The sequence below is a fragment of the Equus asinus genome, chromosome 24 (assembly GCF_041296235.1).
Source record: "Equus asinus isolate D_3611 breed Donkey chromosome 24, EquAss-T2T_v2, whole genome shotgun sequence".
In the NCBI taxonomy this organism is placed as follows: domain Eukaryota; kingdom Metazoa; phylum Chordata; class Mammalia; order Perissodactyla; family Equidae; genus Equus; species Equus asinus.
In genome coordinates, this window is record NC_091813.1 from 2,630,356 (window position 1) to 2,643,974 (window position 13,619).

Here is a 13,619-nt window from a genome sequence, read left to right on the forward strand (position 1 = left end):
ATCTTGCCTCCAGCACTGTGGGAAGCTAAAAAACAACTGGTTCTGCCCAGTGCTCTCACAGACTACCGTGAACATCTCTTACCAAGGACTGTGAAACGCAGTTTCTTGGCAGGCCTGATCTGGCTGAAGTAGAACTCCTGCTCTGAGCGTGCTACTTTGGCCTAGAGCTGCCAGGCCCAAAGGGCCGCCTTGTTTCCATAGGGGCTGAGAGTCCCCAAAGTATCTTGCTTCCAAATCTTTGGGAAGCTAAGAAACAACTGGCTCTGCACAGTGCTCTCACAGCCTACCGGCAACGTGACAGAGAAAGGCCTGTGAGACGCAGTTTCTTGGAAAGCCTGATCTGGCTGAGGTAGAACTTCTGCTCTGGGTGTACTCCATTGGCCTAGGGCTGCCAGGCCCAAAGGGCTGCCTTTATTTCCAAAGTGTGAGAGAGGCCCCAAAGCATCTTGCTTCCTGCTCTCTGGGAAGCTAAAACAACTGGCTCTGCACAGTGCTCTCAAAGCCAACCGGGAACGTCACATACAAAGGCCTGTGAAACGCAGCTTCTTGACAGGCCTTATCTGGCTGAGGTAGAACTTGTGCTCTGGGTGTGCTACTTTGGCCTAGAGCTGCCAGGCACAAAGGCTGCTTTGTTTCCAAAGGGGGAGAGAGGCCCCAAATCATGTTGCTTCCAGCTGTTTTTGAAGCTAAGAAACAACTCGCTCTGCCAGGTACTCTTACAGCCTTCCGGGAACACCTCTTACGAAGGCCTGTGAAAAGCAGTTTCTTGGCAGGCCTGATCTGGCTGAGGTAGAACTTCTGCTCTGGGTGTGCTCCATTGGCCTAGAGCTGAAAGGCCCAAAGGTCAGCCTTGTTGGCAAAGGGGCAGGGAGCCCCCAAAGCATCTTGCTTCCAGCTCTTTGGGAAGCTAAGAAACAAGTGGCTCTGCCCAGTGCTCTTACAGCCTAAGAGAAAATCTCTTACCAAGGCCTGTGAAACGCACTTTGTTGGTGGCCTGATCTAGCTGAAGTAGAACTTCTGCTCTGGGTGTGCTCCATTGGCCTAGAGCTGCCTGGCCCAAAGGGCCGCCTTGTTTGCAAAGGGGATGAGAGGCCCCAAAGCATCTTGCTTCCAGCTCTTTGGGAAGCTAAGAAACATCTGGCGTTGCCCAGTGGTCTTACAGCCTACCGGGAACATCTCTTACCAAGGCCTGTGAAACGCAGTTTGTTGGTGGCCTGAACTGGCCGAATTAGAACTTCTGCTCTGGGTGTGCTCCACTGGCCTAGAGCTACCTGCCCCAAAGGGCTGCCTTGATTCCAAAGTGAGAGAGTGGCACCCAAGCATCTTGCTTCCAGCTCTTCGGGAAGCTAAGAAACATCTGGCGTTGCCCAGTGCTCTTACAGCCTACCGGGAACATCTCTTACCAAGGCCTGTGAAACGCCGTTTCCTGGCAGGCCTGATTTGGCTGAAGTAGAACTTCTGCTCTGGGTGTGCTCCATTGCCCTAGAGCTGCCAGGCCCAAGGTGCTGCCTTGTTTCCAAAGGGGCAGAGAGGCCCCAAAGCATCTTGCTTCCAGCTCTCTGGGAAGCTAAGAACCAACTAGCTCTGGCCCGTGCTCTTACAGCCTACCGGGAACATGTCTTTGAAAGGCCTGTGAAACGCAGTTTCCTGGCAGGCCTCATCTGGCTGAAGTAGAACTCCGGCTCTGGGTGTGCTCCATTGCCCTAGAGCTGCCAGGCCCAAAGTGCTGCCCTGTTTCCAAGGGGCAGAGAGGCCCAAAGCATCTTGCTTCCCGGTCTTTGCGAAGCTAAGAAACAACTGGCTCTGCCCAGTGCTCTTACACCTACCGGGAACATCTCTTACCAAGGCCTGTCAAACGCTGTTTCTTTGCAGGCCTGATCAGGCTGAAGTAGAACTCCTGCTCTGCGTGTGCTCCATTGGCCTAGAGCTTCCCGACCCAAAAGGCTGCCTTGTTCCCAAACGGGCAGAGGGGTCCCAAGCATCTTGCTTCCAGCTTTTCAGGAAGGTAAGAAACAACTGGCTCTGCCCAGTGCTCTTACAGCCTACCGGGAACATCTCTTACCAAGGCCTGTGAAACGCAGTTTCCTGGCAGGCCTGATCTGGCTGAAGTAGAACTTCTGCTCTGGGTGTGCTCCATTGCCCTAGAGCTGCCAGGCCCAAAGGGCTGCCTTGTTTCCAAAGACGGAGAGTGGACCCAAAGCATCTTGCTCCCAGCTCTTCGGGAAGCTAGGAAACAGCTGGCTCTGCCCAGTGCTCTTACAGCCTAAGAGAACATGTCTTTGAAAGGCCTGTGAAACGCAGTTTCTTGGCAGGCCTGACCTGGCTGAAGTAGAACTTCTGTTCTGGTTGTGCTACATAGGCCTAGAGCTACCAGGACCTAAGGGCTGCCTTGTTTCCAAAGGGGGAGAGAGGCCCCAAAGCATCTTGCCTCCAGCACTGTGGGAAGCTAAAAAACAACTGGTTCTGCCCAGTGCTCTCACAGACTACCGTGAACATCTCTTACCAAGGACTGTGAAACGCAGTTTCTTGGCAGGCCTGATCTGGCTGAAGTAGAACTCCTGCTCTGAGCGTGCTACTTTGGCCTAGAGCTGCCAGGCCCAAAGGGCCGCCTTGTTTCCATAGGGGCTGAGAGTCCCCAAAGTATCTTGCTTCCAAATCTTTGGGAAGCTAAGAAACAACTGGCTCTGCACAGTGCTCTCACAGCCTACCGGCAACGTGACAGAGAAAGGCCTGTGAGACGCAGTTTCTTGGAAGGCCTGATCTGGCTGAGGTAGAACTTCTGCTCTGGGTGTACTCCATTGGCCTAGGGCTGCCAGGCCCAAAGGGCTGCCTTTATTTCCAAAGTGTGAGAGAGGCCCCAAAGCATCTTGCTTCCTGCTCTCTGGGAAGCTAAAACAACTGGCTCTGCACAGTGCTCTCAAAGCCAACCGGGAACGTCACATACAAAGGCCTGTGAAACGCAGCTTCTTGACAGGCCTTATCTGGCTGAGGTAGAACTTGTGCTCTGGGTGTGCTACTTTGGCCTAGAGCTGCCAGGCACAAAGGCTGCTTTGTTTCCCAAGGGGGAGAGAGGCCCCAAATCATGTTGCTTCCAGCTGTTTTTGAAGCTAAGAAACAACTCGCTCTGCCAGGTACTCTTACAGCCTTCCGGGAACACCTCTTACGAAGGCCTGTGAAAAGCAGTTTCTTGGCAGGCCTGATCTGGCTGAGGTAGAACTTCTGCTCTGGGTGTGCTCCATTGGCCTAGAGCTGAAAGGCCCAAAGGTCAGCCTTGTTGGCAAAGGGGCAGGGAGCCCCCAAAGCATCTTGCTTCCAGCTCTTTGGGAAGCTAAGAAACAAGTGGCTCTGCCCAGTGCTCTTACAGCCTAAGAGAAAATCTCTTACCAAGGCCTGTGAAACGCACTTTGTTGGTGGCCTGATCTAGCTGAAGTAGAACTTCTGCTCTGGGTGTGCTCCATTGGCCTAGAGCTGCCTGGCCCAAAGGGCCGCCTTGTTTGCAAAGGGGATGAGAGGCCCCAAAGCATCTTGCTTCCAGCTCTTTGGGAAGCTAAGAAACATCTGGCGTTGCCCAGTGGTCTTACAGCCTACCGGGAACATCTCTTACCAAGGCCTGTGAAACGCAGTTTGTTGGTGGCCTGAACTGGCCGAATTAGAACTTCTGCTCTGGGTGTGCTCCACTGGCCTAGAGCTACCTGCCCCAAAGGGCTGCCTTGATTCCAAAGTGAGAGAGTGGCACCCAAGCATCTTGCTTCCAGCTCTTCGGGAAGCTAAGAAACATCTGGCGTTGCCCAGTGCTCTTACAGCCTACCGGGAACATCTCTTACCAAGGCCTGTGAAACGCCGTTTCCTGGCAGGCCTGATTTGGCTGAAGTAGAACTTCTGCTCTGGGTGTGCTCCATTGCCCTAGAGCTGCCAGGCCCAAGGTGCTGCCTTGTTTCCAAAGGGGCAGAGAGGCCCCAAAGCATCTTGCTTCCAGCTCTCTGGGAAGCTAAGAACCAACTAGCTCTGGCCCGTGCTCTTACAGCCTACCGGGAACATGTCTTTGAAAGGCCTGTGAAACGCAGTTTCCTGGCAGGCCTCATCTGGCTGAAGTAGAACTCCGGCTCTGGGTGTGCTCCATTGCCCTAGAGCTGCCAGGCCCAAAGTGCTGCCCTGTTTCCAAGGGGCAGAGAGGCCCAAAGCATCTTGCTTCCCGGTCTTTGCGAAGCTAAGAAACAACTGGCTCTGCCCAGTGCTCTTACACCTACCGGGAACATCTCTTACCAAGGCCTGTCAAACGCTGTTTCTTTGCAGGCCTGATCAGGCTGAAGTAGAACTCCTGCTCTGCGTGTGCTCCATTGGCCTAGAGCTTCCCGACCCAAAAGGCTGCCTTGTTCCCAAACGGGCAGAGGGGTCCCAAGCATCTTGCTTCCAGCTTTTCAGGAAGGTAAGAAACAACTGGCTCTGCCCAGTGCTCTTACAGCCTACCGGGAACATCTCTTACCAAGGCCTGTGAAACGCAGTTTCCTGGCAGGCCTGATCTGGCTGAAGTAGAACTTCTGCTCTGGGTGTGCTCCATTGCCCTAGAGCTGCCAGGCCCAAAGGGCTGCCTTGTTTCCAAAGACGGAGAGTGGACCCAAAGCATCTTGCTCCCAGCTCTTCGGGAAGCTAGGAAACAGCTGGCTCTGCCCAGTGCTCTTACAGCCTAAGAGAACATGTCTTTGAAAGGCCTGTGAAACGCAGTTTCTTGGCAGGCCTGACCTGGCTGAAGTAGAACTTCTGTTCTGGTTGTGCTACATAGGCCTAGAGCTACCAGGACCTAAGGGCTGCCTTGTTTCCAAAGGGGGAGAGAGGCCCCAAAGCATCTTGCCTCCAGCACTGTGGGAAGCTAAAAAACAACTGGTTCTGCCCAGTGCTCTCACAGACTACCGTGAACATCTCTTACCAAGGACTGTGAAACGCAGTTTCTTGGCAGGCCTGATCTGGCTGAAGTAGAACTCCTGCTCTGAGCGTGCTACTTTGGCCTAGAGCTGCCAGGCCCAAAGGGCCGCCTTGTTTCCATAGGGGCTGAGAGTCCCCAAAGTATCTTGCTTCCAAATCTTTGGGAAGCTAAGAAACAACTGGCTCTGCACAGTGCTCTCACAGCCTACCGGCAACGTGACAGAGAAAGGCCTGTGAGACGCAGTTTCTTGGAAGGCCTGATCTGGCTGAGGTAGAACTTCTGCTCTGGGTGTACTCCATTGGCCTAGGGCTGCCAGGCCCAAAGGGCTGCCTTTATTTCCAAAGTGTGAGAGAGGCCCCAAAGCATCTTGCTTCCTGCTCTCTGGGAAGCTAAAACAACTGGCTCTGCACAGTGCTCTCAAAGCCAACCGGGAACGTCACATACAAAGGCCTGTGAAACGCAGCTTCTTGACAGGCCTTATCTGGCTGAGGTAGAACTTGTGCTCTGGGTGTGCTACTTTGGCCTAGAGCTGCCAGGCACAAAGGCTGCTTTGTTTCCCAAGGGGGAGAGAGGCCCCAAATCATGTTGCTTCCAGCTGTTTTTGAAGCTAAGAAACAACTCGCTCTGCCAGGTACTCTTACAGCCTTCCGGGAACACCTCTTACGAAGGCCTGTGAAAAGCAGTTTCTTGGCAGGCCTGATCTGGCTGAGGTAGAACTTCTGCTCTGGGTGTGCTCCATTGGCCTAGAGCTGAAAGGCCCAAAGGTCAGCCTTGTTGGCAAAGGGGCAGGGAGCCCCCAAAGCATCTTGCTTCCAGCTCTTTGGGAAGCTAAGAAACAAGTGGCTCTGCCCAGTGCTCTTACAGCCTAAGAGAAAATCTCTTACCAAGGCCTGTGAAACGCACTTTGTTGGTGGCCTGATCTAGCTGAAGTAGAACTTCTGCTCTGGGTGTGCTCCATTGGCCTAGAGCTGCCTGGCCCAAAGGGCCGCCTTGTTTGCAAAGGGGATGAGAGGCCCCAAAGCATCTTGCTTCCAGCTCTTTGGGAAGCTAAGAAACATCTGGCGTTGCCCAGTGGTCTTACAGCCTACCGGGAACATCTCTTACCAAGGCCTGTGAAACGCCGTTTGTTGGTGGCCTGAACTGGCCGAATTAGAACTTCTGCTCTGGGTGTGCTCCACTGGCCTAGAGCTACCTGCCCCAAAGGGCTGCCTTGATTCCAAAGTGAGAGAGTGGCACCCAAGCATCTTGCTTCCAGCTCTTCGGGAAGCTAAGAAACATCTGGCGTTGCCCAGTGCTCTTACAGCCTACCGGGAACATCTCTTACCAAGGCCTGTGAAACGCCGTTTCCTGGCAGGCCTGATTTGGCTGAAGTAGAACTTCTGCTCTGGGTGTGCTCCATTGCCCTAGAGCTGCCAGGCCCAAGGTGCTGCCTTGTTTCCAAAGGGGCAGAGAGGCCCCAAAGCATCTTGCTTCCAGCTCTCTGGGAAGCTAAGAACCAACTAGCTCTGGCCCGTGCTCTTACAGCCTACCGGGAACATGTCTTTGAAAGGCCTGTGAAACGCAGTTTCCTGGCAGGCCTCATCTGGCTGAAGTAGAACTCCGGCTCTGGGTGTGCTCCATTGCCCTAGAGCTGCCAGGCCCAAAGTGCTGCCCTGTTTCCAAGGGGCAGAGAGGCCCAAAGCATCTTGCTTCCCGGTCTTTGCGAAGCTAAGAAACAACTGGCTCTGCCCAGTGCTCTTACACCTACCGGGAACATCTCTTACCAAGGCCTGTCAAACGCTGTTTCTTTGCAGGCCTGATCAGGCTGAAGTAGAACTCCTGCTCTGCGTGTGCTCCATTGGCCTAGAGCTTCCCGACCCAAAAGGCTGCCTTGTTCCCAAACGGGCAGAGGGGTCCCAAGCATCTTGCTTCCAGCTTTTCAGGAAGGTAAGAAACAACTGGCTCTGCCCAGTGCTCTTACAGCCTACCGGGAACATCTCTTACCAAGGCCTGTGAAACGCAGTTTCCTGGCAGGCCTGATCTGGCTGAAGTAGAACTTCTGCTCTGGGTGTGCTCCATTGCCCTAGAGCTGCCAGGCCCAAAGGGCTGCCTTGTTTCCAAAGACGGAGAGTGGACCCAAAGCATCTTGCTCCCAGCTCTTCGGGAAGCTAGGAAACAGCTGGCTCTGCCCAGTGCTCTTACAGCCTAAGAGAACATGTCTTTGAAAGGCCTGTGAAACGCAGTTTCTTGGCAGGCCTGACCTGGCTGAAGTAGAACTTCTGTTCTGGTTGTGCTACATAGGCCTAGAGCTACCAGGACCTAAGGGCTGCCTTGTTTCCAAAGGGGGAGAGAGGCCCCAAAGCATCTTGCCTCCAGCACTGTGGGAAGCTAAAAAACAACTGGTTCTGCCCAGTGCTCTCACAGACTACCGTGAACATCTCTTACCAAGGACTGTGAAACGCAGTTTCTTGGCAGGCCTGATCTGGCTGAAGTAGAACTCCTGCTCTGAGCGTGCTACTTTGGCCTAGAGCTGCCAGGCCCAAAGGGCCGCCTTGTTTCCATAGGGGCTGAGAGTCCCCAAAGTATCTTGCTTCCAAATCTTTGGGAAGCTAAGAAACAACTGGCTCTGCACAGTGCTCTCACAGCCTACCGGCAACGTGACAGAGAAAGGCCTGTGAGACGCAGTTTCTTGGAAGGCCTGATCTGGCTGAGGTAGAACTTCTGCTCTGGGTGTACTCCATTGGCCTAGGGCTGCCAGGCCCAAAGGGCTGCCTTTATTTCCAAAGTGTGAGAGAGGCCCCAAAGCATCTTGCTTCCTGCTCTCTGGGAAGCTAAAACAACTGGCTCTGCACAGTGCTCTCAAAGCCAACCGGGAACGTCACATACAAAGGCCTGTGAAACGCAGCTTCTTGACAGGCCTTATCTGGCTGAGGTAGAACTTGTGCTCTGGGTGTGCTACTTTGGCCTAGAGCTGCCAGGCACAAAGGCTGCTTTGTTTCCAAAGGGGGAGAGAGGCCCCAAATCATGTTGCTTCCAGCTGTTTTTGAAGCTAAGAAACAACTCGCTCTGCCAGGTACTCTTACAGCCTTCCGGGAACACCTCTTACGAAGGCCTGTGAAAAGCAGTTTCTTGGCAGGCCTGATCTGGCTGAGGTAGAACTTCTGCTCTGGGTGTGCTCCATTGGCCTAGAGCTGAAAGGCCCAAAGGTCAGCCTTGTTGGCAAAGGGGCAGGGAGCCCCCAAAGCATCTTGCTTCCAGCTCTTTGGGAAGCTAAGAAACAAGTGGCTCTGCCCAGTGCTCTTACAGCCTAAGAGAAAATCTCTTACCAAGGCCTGTGAAACGCACTTTGTTGGTGGCCTGATCTAGCTGAAGTAGAACTTCTGCTCTGGGTGTGCTCCATTGGCCTAGAGCTGCCTGGCCCAAAGGGCCGCCTTGTTTGCAAAGGGGATGAGAGGCCCCAAAGCATCTTGCTTCCAGCTCTTTGGGAAGCTAAGAAACATCTGGCGTTGCCCAGTGGTCTTACAGCCTACCGGGAACATCTCTTACCAAGGCCTGTGAAACGCAGTTTGTTGGTGGCCTGAACTGGCCGAATTAGAACTTCTGCTCTGGGTGTGCTCCACTGGCCTAGAGCTACCTGCCCCAAAGGGCTGCCTTGATTCCAAAGTGAGAGAGTGGCACCCAAGCATCTTGCTTCCAGCTCTTCGGGAAGCTAAGAAACATCTGGCGTTGCCCAGTGCTCTTACAGCCTACCGGGAACATCTCTTACCAAGGCCTGTGAAACGCCGTTTCCTGGCAGGCCTGATTTGGCTGAAGTAGAACTTCTGCTCTGGGTGTGCTCCATTGCCCTAGAGCTGCCAGGCCCAAGGTGCTGCCTTGTTTCCAAAGGGGCAGAGAGGCCCCAAAGCATCTTGCTTCCAGCTCTCTGGGAAGCTAAGAACCAACTAGCTCTGGCCCGTGCTCTTACAGCCTACCGGGAACATGTCTTTGAAAGGCCTGTGAAACGCAGTTTCCTGGCAGGCCTCATCTGGCTGAAGTAGAACTCCGGCTCTGGGTGTGCTCCATTGCCCTAGAGCTGCCAGGCCCAAAGTGCTGCCCTGTTTCCAAGGGGCAGAGAGGCCCAAAGCATCTTGCTTCCCGGTCTTTGCGAAGCTAAGAAACAACTGGCTCTGCCCAGTGCTCTTACACCTACCGGGAACATCTCTTACCAAGGCCTGTCAAACGCTGTTTCTTTGCAGGCCTGATCAGGCTGAAGTAGAACTCCTGCTCTGCGTGTGCTCCATTGGCCTAGAGCTTCCCGACCCAAAAGGCTGCCTTGTTCCCAAACGGGCAGAGGGGTCCCAAGCATCTTGCTTCCAGCTTTTCAGGAAGGTAAGAAACAACTGGCTCTGCCCAGTGCTCTTACAGCCTACCGGGAACATCTCTTACCAAGGCCTGTGAAACGCAGTTTCCTGGCAGGCCTGATCTGGCTGAAGTAGAACTTCTGCTCTGGGTGTGCTCCATTGCCCTAGAGCTGCCAGGCCCAAAGGGCTGCCTTGTTTCCAAAGACGGAGAGTGGACCCAAAGCATCTTGCTCCCAGCTCTTCGGGAAGCTAGGAAACAGCTGGCTCTGCCCAGTGCTCTTACAGCCTAAGAGAACATGTCTTTGAAAGGCCTGTGAAACGCAGTTTCTTGGCAGGCCTGACCTGGCTGAAGTAGAACTTCTGTTCTGGTTGTGCTACATAGGCCTAGAGCTACCAGGACCTAAGGGCTGCCTTGTTTCCAAAGGGGGAGAGAGGCCCCAAAGCATCTTGCCTCCAGCACTGTGGGAAGCTAAAAAACAACTGGTTCTGCCCAGTGCTCTCACAGACTACCGTGAACATCTCTTACCAAGGACTGTGAAACGCAGTTTCTTGGCAGGCCTGATCTGGCTGAAGTAGAACTCCTGCTCTGAGCGTGCTACTTTGGCCTAGAGCTGCCAGGCCCAAAGGGCCGCCTTGTTTCCATAGGGGCTGAGAGTCCCCAAAGTATCTTGCTTCCAAATCTTTGGGAAGCTAAGAAACAACTGGCTCTGCACAGTGCTCTCACAGCCTACCGGCAACGTGACAGAGAAAGGCCTGTGAGACGCAGTTTCTTGGAAGGCCTGATCTGGCTGAGGTAGAACTTCTGCTCTGGGTGTACTCCATTGGCCTAGGGCTGCCAGGCCCAAAGGGCTGCCTTTATTTCCAAAGTGTGAGAGAGGCCCCAAAGCATCTTGCTTCCTGCTCTCTGGGAAGCTAAAACAACTGGCTCTGCACAGTGCTCTCAAAGCCAACCGGGAACGTCACATACAAAGGCCTGTGAAACGCAGCTTCTTGACAGGCCTTATCTGGCTGAGGTAGAACTTGTGCTCTGGGTGTGCTACTTTGGCCTAGAGCTGCCAGGCACAAAGGCTGCTTTGTTTCCCAAGGGGGAGAGAGGCCCCAAATCATGTTGCTTCCAGCTGTTTTTGAAGCTAAGAAACAACTCGCTCTGCCAGGTACTCTTACAGCCTTCCGGGAACACCTCTTACGAAGGCCTGTGAAAAGCAGTTTCTTGGCAGGCCTGATCTGGCTGAGGTAGAACTTCTGCTCTGGGTGTGCTCCATTGGCCTAGAGCTGAAAGGCCCAAAGGTCAGCCTTGTTGGCAAAGGGGCAGGGAGCCCCCAAAGCATCTTGCTTCCAGCTCTTTGGGAAGCTAAGAAACAAGTGGCTCTGCCCAGTGCTCTTACAGCCTAAGAGAAAATCTCTTACCAAGGCCTGTGAAACGCACTTTGTTGGTGGCCTGATCTAGCTGAAGTAGAACTTCTGCTCTGGGTGTGCTCCATTGGCCTAGAGCTGCCTGGCCCAAAGGGCCGCCTTGTTTGCAAAGGGGATGAGAAGCCCCAAAGCATCTTGCTTCCAGCTCTTTGGGAAGCTAAGAAACATCTGGCGTTGCCCAGTGCTCTTACAGCCTACCGGGAACATCTCTTACCAAGGCCTGTGAAACGCAGTTTGTTGGTGGCCTGAACTGGCCGAATTAGAACTTCTGCTCTGGGTGTGCTCCACTGGCCTAGAGCTACCTGCCCGAAAGGGCTGCCTTGATTCCAAAGTGAGAGAGTGGCACCAAAGCATCTTGCTTCCAGCTCTTCGGGAAGCTAAGAAACATCTGGCGTTGCCCAGTGCTCTTACAGCCTACCGGGAACATCTCTTGCCAAGGCCTGTGAAACGCCGTTTCCTCGCAGGCCTGATCTGGCTGAAGTAGAACTTCTGCTCTGGGTGTGCTCCATTGCCCTAGAGCTGCCAGGCCCAAAGGGCTGCCTTGTTTCCAAAGACGGAGAGTGGACCCAAAGCATCTTGCTCCCAGCTCTTCGGGAAGCTAGGAAACAGCTGGCTCTGCCCAGTGCTCTTACAGCCTAAGAGAACATGTCTTTGAAAGGCCTGTGAAACGCAGTTTCTTGGCAGGCCTGACCTGGCTGAAGTAGAACTTCTGTTCTGGTTGTGCTACATAGGCCTAGAGCTACCAGGACCTAAGGGCTGCCTTGTTTCCAAAGGGTGAGAGAGGCCCCAAAGCATCTTGCCTCCAGCACTGTGGGAAGCTAAAAAACAACTGGTTCTGCCCAGTGCTCTCACAGCCTACCGTGAACATCTCTTACCAAGGACTGTGAAACGCAGTTTCTTGGCAGGCCTGATCTGGCTGAAGTAGAACTCCTGCTCTGAGCGTGCTACTTTGGCCTAGAGCTGCCAGGCCCAAAGGGCCGCCTTGTTTCCATAGGGGCTGAGAGTCCCCAAAGTATCTTGCTTCCAAATCTTTGGGAAGCTAAGAAACAACTGGCTCTGCACAGTGCTCTCACAGCCTACTGGCAACGTGACAGAGAAAGGCCTGTGAGACGCAGTTTCTTGGAAGGCCTGATCTGGCTGAGGTAGAACTTCTGCTCTGGGTGTACTCCATTGGCCTAGGGCTGCCAGGCCCAAAGGGCTGCCTTTATTTCCAAAGTGTGAGAGAGGCCCCAAAGCATCTTGCTTCCTGCTCTCTGGGAAGCTAAAACAACTGGCTCTGCACAGTGCTCTCAAAGCCAACCGGGAACGTCACATACAAAGGCCTGTGAAACGCAGCTTCTTGACAGGCCTTATCTGGCTGAGGTAGAACTTGTGCTCTGGGTGTGCTACTTTGGCCTAGAGCTGCCAGGCACAAAGGCTGCTTTGTTTCCAAAGGGGGAGAGAGGCCCCAAATCATGTTGCTTCCAGCTGTTTTTGAAGCTAAGAAACAACTCGCTCTGCCAGGTACTCTTACAGCCTTCCGGGAACACCTCTTACGAAGGCCTGTGAAAAGCAGTTTCTTGGCAGGCCTGATCTGGCTGAGGTCGAACTTCTGCTCTGGGTGTGCTCCATTGGCCTAGAGCTGAAAGGCCCAAAGGGATGCCTTGTTTGCAAAGGGGCAGAGAGGCCCCAAAGCATCTTGCTTCCAGCTCTTTGGGAAGCTAAGAAACAACTGGCTCTGCCCAGTGCTCTTACAGCCTGAGAGAAAATCTCTTACCAAGGCCTGTGAAACGCACTTTGTTGGTGGCCTGATCTAGCTGAAGTAGAACTTCTGCTCTGGGTGTGCTCCATTGGCCTAGAGCTGCCTGGCCCAAAGGGCCGCCTTGTTTGCAAAGGGGATGAGAGGCCCCAAAGCATCTTGCTTCCAGCTCTTCGGGAAGCTAAGAAACATCTGGCGTTGCCCAGTGCTCTTACAGCCTACCAGGAACATCTCTTACGAAGGCCTGTGAAACGCAGTTTGTTGGTGGCCTGACTGGCCGAAGTAGAACTTCTGCTCTGGGTGTGCTCCACTGGCCTAGAGCTACCTGCCCGAAAGGGCTGCCTTGATTCCAAAGTGAGAGAGTGGCACCAAAGCATCTTGCTTCCAGCTCTTCGGGAAGCTAAGAAACATCTGGCGTTGCCCAGTGCTCTTACAGCCTACCGGGAACATCTCTTGCCAAGGCCTGTGAAACGGCGTTTCCTCGCAGGCCTGATTTGGCTGAAGTAGAACTTCTGCTCTGGGTGTGCTCCATTGCACTAGAGCTGCCAGGCCCAAGGTGCTGCCTTGTTTCCAAAGGGGCAGAGAGGCCCCAAAGCATCTTGCTTCCAGCTCTCTGGGAAGCTAAGAACCAACTCGCTCTGGCCCGTGCTCTTACAGCCTACCGGGAACATGTCTTTGAAAGGCCTGTGAAACGCAGTTTCTTGGCAGGCCTCATCTGGCTGAAGTAGAACTCCGGCTATGGGTGTGCTCCATTGCCCTAGAGCTGCCAGGCCCAAAGTGCTGCCCTGTTTCCAAGGGGCAGAGAGGCCCAAAGCATCTTGCTTCCCGGTCTTTGCGAAGCTAAGAAACAACTGGCTCTGCCCAGTGCTCTTACACCTACCGGGAACATCTCTTACCAAGGCCTGTCAAACGCTGTTTCTTTGCAGGCCTGATCAGGCTGAAGTAGAACTCCTGCTCTGCGTGTGCTCCATTGGCCTAGAGCTTCCCGACCCAAAAGGCTGCCTTGTTCCCAAACGGGCAGAGGGGTCCCAAGCATCTTGCTTCCAGCTTTTCAGGAAGGTAAGAAACAACTGGCTCTGCCCAGTGCTCTTACAGCCTACCGGGAACATCTCTTACCAAGGCCTGTGAAACGCAGTTTCCTGGCAGGCCTGATGTGGCTGAAGTAGAACTTCGGCTCTGGGTGTGCTCCATTGCCCTAGAGCTGCCAGGCCCAAAGGGCTGACTTGTT